Below are 6,000 nucleotides of genomic sequence, written 5' to 3' on the forward strand. Positions count from 1 at the left end.
TCAATTGGCCGACATCAGAACACTCACAACCTGAGGAAGCGCCTGCCCCCCCCCCCCCCCCTCCTACCCCCGTCTCTCTCATGGCGGGCCTTCTTGATTCACAGACCCTTTGTTTTTGGTGAATTATTCCTGCCTAGTCAGCTGCTGTTATTGTTAATCAATCTTAACCACCCACATGGTGATGAAGGTAACTCGCAGATGAGAGCAAACAGAGGCAGATTAGACTGAATCTATTAGAGGCTTTGTCTGAGAGGGCATGGAGCTGTAGTTATGGGTTGTTTTTATGTTTTGTGTTTTTACCTTGAACAGTAGAACTTTAGTAGCACCTAAAATGGCACTTACTGATAGCACTTTGTAGTTTGGCTTTCTTGAAGAAATTGTATTTTCTTGATTCCTGTTGTTCTGGGTTGTGTACCCTCATGGTTGAAATGCACTTATTGTAAGTTGCTTTGGATAAAAGCGTCAGCTAAATGTAATGTAATGTGATGTTATGTTATTTTAAAGGATGATTCTTTTTCGTAGATTTAGATGTTATAAGAACTAAAGGGAGGAAAACGGACAGGTGACGGGTTTAAAAGTCTTTCTGTACTTTGCCATTGGGAAACTCTGCAGCTGTTTGAAGAAGACATGCTCGGGATATACAGAAGGAAAAAAAAAAGAAATAGAGAAACCGTATAAAAAGGTTACCGAGCACTTACCTTCTCTTTACAAACAGGTTTGTGTAATCTGAGGCTGCACGGAGAGTCAGGAAAGGTTGCAAAATAGAAAATAATCTAGAATTTATGCTTTGGTTGCTGCAACATTAAAAATCTTGAATCTTAATTTATTTTGAAAAGTTGCATTTGCATTTTACTGTATGGTCTTGAAACCCAGAGATAATAGTTTGCTTGGGGAAAAGTTGTACAGGGCAGCTTTATCACAGAGAGTTACACATTAAATGAACTTATCACTATATTTTCTTCGAGAAGCACGCAGTGTTAAGATAAAAATGTATAAATCTGGCTCTTGATTGATGTTAAAAGTCATTAAAATATATTTTTTTTAAATCGGCACTAGTATATTCTGGCCTTGATGTGGGTTTATGGTGTAATGAACAAAGTAGCCACTAGATGTCACTGTAAGATATGATAAAAATCTAAAGCTCGGCCTGCTGGGAAAAAAATAACCTGTTTCGGTAATAAAATAGCAGCAAGTTGAAGCTGGAAAATAAATGACCAAAACTTATTCCATACTGGAATTTAAAACATTGGACATTTGATTGCAAACATTGAACACAGCTGATCTATAAAAACCTTCAGGGTATAGAGTATTTAAAATGGAAAAAGACAGAATAAAAAGTCCAGGATTTAAGCACCAAGATTTCTTATCCTAGTTTAAATAAACTTGAAATGTTTGAATGACAGCTTTTAGGTGAAAATCTTAATTAACAACATTTATTGAGACGTGTTTGAAACACTGTTCATAATTTACCATTTAACACCTAAAATATTGAAGCAAAGTAAACAATCTGCTGTTATTGCAACATTCCCAGATGCACAAATTAATTCTTTAACTGTGGCTTGATACGAAAAAAAACAAATAACTGTTTCTAAGTGGTGGATATCTCATTTGGTGTTACACATGGTTATAAAAGCAGATGCCTTTATTATCCATTTATACTCTGAGCCACCTTGTGCTCACAGTGAGCCACCTCTCCTCAACAGATTGCCATTCAACCTAATTTATGCAGGGTAACCTTTTGTAAAATGTCCATATGCTTGATATGCCTCCCTTCACACAGGCGTGTGCTAAGCAGCTCACTGTAAACACAGATGGACCCAACTGCTGCAGAAATTGAGGTGAACATCTGTATGGAAGAGATCTATTGTAGCCTATTGCTGTTATATTGTTGTCCCATATGGAAACAATTCTCAGTCTGTGTGTGTGTGTGTGTGTGTGTGTGTGTGTGTGTGTGTGTGTGTGTGTGTGTGTGTGTGAGACGGAGGGTGGGTAGAGCGAATGCAAATCCACGGGACAGGGAAATGCATTATGGTGCAGTGTTTATATATTTTTACTCAGTCGCAAAATCCATGACGAACAAATGGAATTTATAAGTTTGATGTTTTTCCTCTTAATGGAGGATGTATATGTTAATGTAGTGATCTCACTGGTCCTCAGTGAGGAGGGACTACTTTGTGTCCCCGCACAGGCAGCCAGTGATGATTGAGTTCAAACCTCTTCCCCTCAGAAAGCGGACTGAAGGCGCACAAAGGCCACTGATGAGGTAAACGAGTTTCCCTCTCCCCTATAATCTCCTTGTTTTGCTGCCATTCTGTAAAAAGACATTTGAGGGGCTCCTTCCCTGTCCCCATTCACTGCTGCTTTCACTCGTTTTACCTCGCTGAATGAAGATTCCTGTGTTATAATTTGGCCAGAAAATTATTAGGCAATAGATTGCCGGCTATCAGGACACACTGAGCTACTGTGAATGGCAGGAATGGTATTACCTCAGCCTTTTCAAGGAGCTGCAGGTTTCAAACTGCCAGCTAATGATTGAATTAATTCAACAAAAGCAAATGATGTTTCTTTTCGGTCTCAATGGCAGCCTCACAAGGAAAATTCCAAGAGCAATTCTTCAGGTGCCGTGTCATCCTGGAGAAAGAATGGCGGGTAAATAATACAGAAAGGAAGGAAGCGTTTACAATTTAAATAGGCATTAGTAAGTCATAACCCTCGGAGCACGTCTCCCACAATCCATGTTTAGGATTCACCAAATTTAATATAATAAATGCACTGTTTATAAATTTAGATAAACCCATGTGACATTTAAGTGTAATTTTCATTTAAATGGGACTCTTTGCCTCCAAGTAAGCAAATGTGTTAGAGTAACATGAAATCTGCATTCTATTACACACACACACACACACACACACGCGCACACACACAGCGAGCGCCATTGAGAGCGTGTTTTACATAATTTCACTGACTGTCTGAGAAAATGAATAAACAAAGAATTATGTAAAATGTTGTGATCTGAATTACTGAAATAATGCACATGATTATGAGGCGTGTAAGGGGGTGGTGTGCTGGCACCGTGCAGAGTGTTGGTGGAGGTAAAAAGCAGGGCAACAACAACTCCAGCTACAAACTCAGAAGAGAGGCCCACATTATATTACTATTTCCGGCTAACTTCCACCAGTCAACTACTATTTATTGCACTGTAAACTATGAATTTTAAATATGAATTGCAAGATCACATCAAATCTCATTTTGGTATTTATTACTTTAAGAATAGATTTCACTCAATCCTCAAGCATCCTGAATCAGTAAACCAAAAGCAAAGAAAAACGTAATGATTTATATATATATATATATATATATATATATATATATATATATATTTTGGTGCAAATACTTTTCTGGCATTAAACAGACAAATATTGCTTGAACCATTTCCTGTCTAAAAATGCCCCCTACCTGTGTAAGTCCTCTGTGCCAGCTGAACTTGTTGTACTACATCAAGGCCATATCCAAAACAAGATGATTGAACTTTGCCATTGGCCCCTGCTGTTGTTTTAATGGTGATGCATGGATTTTCTTTAACGTGCTGCCAAGGGACTCACATTAGCATGCCATTTGGAACCTGCATTCTTGCCTGAAATAACACTTATTGCATAATATCCTGATGAACAAGCTCCGATAATACGCCACAATTACGCTGGAAAGCGTTTTGCATCTGCCAACCCTCCACTAGCCCCGATTATTTGGCAGTAGGTACACAAAGGGTTATGGGCAGTTGTTTGATGGACACGTAGGCCTTTTGATTTTTAATTGTAATTGTAATCCTCTCCACTTGAGGACTTGGAAATGCATCGTTTGAACCCCCCCACCCTCCACACACACACACACACACACACACACACACACACACACACACACACACACACACACACACACACACACACACACACACCACTACCACCACTTCCCTCTATCTCCCTACCCTCCCTCTCCCCTCCTCCTCCTGTGGTGGAGATGTGGAGTATTCAGCGGCTGCCCACTTCTCGCCCGCGTGTAGCATTAAAAGGTGTAATCCCACTGAAATGTAAATCACAGTTCTTGAAAACAAATTACGCGCAAAGATAACAGGGCCAGCGCTCTATCAATAAGGCATCAGAAAGGGCCGGAGCAGTTTCTCCCTCTGTGTGTGTGTGTGTGTGCGCGTGTGTGTGTGTGTGTGTGTGTTTTTTTTAATTTTTTTAAATATATATATTTTCTTTCAGGGGCCAAATTGCAGCAGGCCTGTTATCAGGGGTAATGGTGAGCTGTCAACCAAGCCAGGTTGATTACAAGGTTATCGTAAACAATCCCGTCTAACTGCTGTGGACAGACTGAAGAGGGGGACAGATGAGGAGCGCACATCACATTCATCAAGCAGATTTAAACGAACGCTCAGGGGTTCGATGCTTGCCATCACCGGCTCCCCCGTCTCTCTAACTCATGATAATTGCCCTTATTTCTGCTTCTCCTCTGGTGATTTTTCTCTGCAGACCTTCTCTTAGTTATCCCATCGCTCCATCACGCTGCGTGTAATATTAGCAGAGATGAAATTTTTGCGAAAGTGACTGTGCTTTTGTCAGCTGCTGGGTTGAAAAATGCTTCATCTATAAATGCTGGTAAAAACCTGAAGAGACGGAAAGGTGTAAACGGACAGTAACCGATTGGCTTGCCAAGCAAAGCAACGCTGGTTATGCATGACATCAGTGGGAAGATTGATCGATGTGACATTTCATTCTGTCACAGATGCATATGATGCCCATGCAATGCCTACAACAACATTCATTTCCTGCTTTCAAATGAGTCGGTCTTGGCACTTTCCACTGAGATGTATGTAATCTGAGGTTGTCATACAGAGAGAGTGTGTGTTTAAGGGAAAAACCAGCCTCGGCCTCTGCTCTAGCATTTCTGCCTTCAACGGTGCCATTATTGAGCTCAATCAGCTCCTTGTTAGTACCAAAGTCATTCAATTAAAGGGAGCTGGGGGAAACAAATTTGCTACAAATCGAGCCCGTTGAGGTCCTGTGAAGCTGAGACAGGGGTGCGGGGAGAAAGGTGAGGAGGGCGGGGCAGTGGGAGGGTTAGGGAAACGAGGATTCATTTCGGCGAGGTTGCCCCCTGTCCCGAGTCGGAGTCCTGATAAAGATACACAGGCAGCCGGGGAAAAGGCCAGGCTTTCTTGGGCCTTCTCTATTAGAGGGCTGGGTGGAACAATCGGCTCCATTGTTCGGGCCGGGAAAGTGATGAGGTTGCAAATGGAATCCCGCGGAGGGAAACAAAAGATGAGGAGATCGTTTAGTGCAACCGGACTCTCGGGTAGGTGCCCCTCTTGGACACGTTAATTGATCTCATTTGTTACCTATACCTGCCCGATCAAGCTGCTATCATTGCTGGGGAGAAGGGGGGCAGCTGAGCCGAGTGTGGGTTGCGGTGTCATGTCCTGTTAGGTTGCAGAAAGAGAGGGGCGATGGTGATAAAGAAAGCAAAATAACAGACAGACAGAAGGGACAATACAATGAAGATGAGGAGAAATAAGTGAGGAGAGTGATGTATGAGAAAGGAGTAAAAGTGAGACGCAGAGAGCAAAGGGAAAGAGAGCCGAGGCTAGCGAGAGGGCAGCCTCTCCTGCCAGTCCGGCGCTCTAGTCTTACAGGCTTCATTTCACCGCTGCTCTGATGGGCCCTGAAACTAGACACTCCCAAATATCCCAATTACACCTGCACTTCTTGTCCTTTTGTAATAGGAATTCTGCTTTTTTTCTCTCTCTCCCCTTCCAGAATCTCAGCAGACACAAAGTGGACAATTGTCCAGCATGGAGCTGAGACGACCTGCTCAAACATCCATGTCTGTTTTACTGGAGGCAGGCAGATCGGATGTGCTTTTAATGGTCCTAATTGGACACTGTATTAGTCTGCGGTTATGTAAACTGTATGTCTACCTTTGACAGTCCCAGGTCTCTGCATA

The sequence above is a fragment of the Embiotoca jacksoni genome, unplaced genomic scaffold (assembly GCF_022577435.1).
Source record: "Embiotoca jacksoni isolate LCO1_2020_lvr unplaced genomic scaffold, fEmbJac1.0.p SCAF_30, whole genome shotgun sequence".
NCBI classification, from domain to species: Eukaryota; Metazoa; Chordata; class Actinopteri; family Embiotocidae; genus Embiotoca; species Embiotoca jacksoni.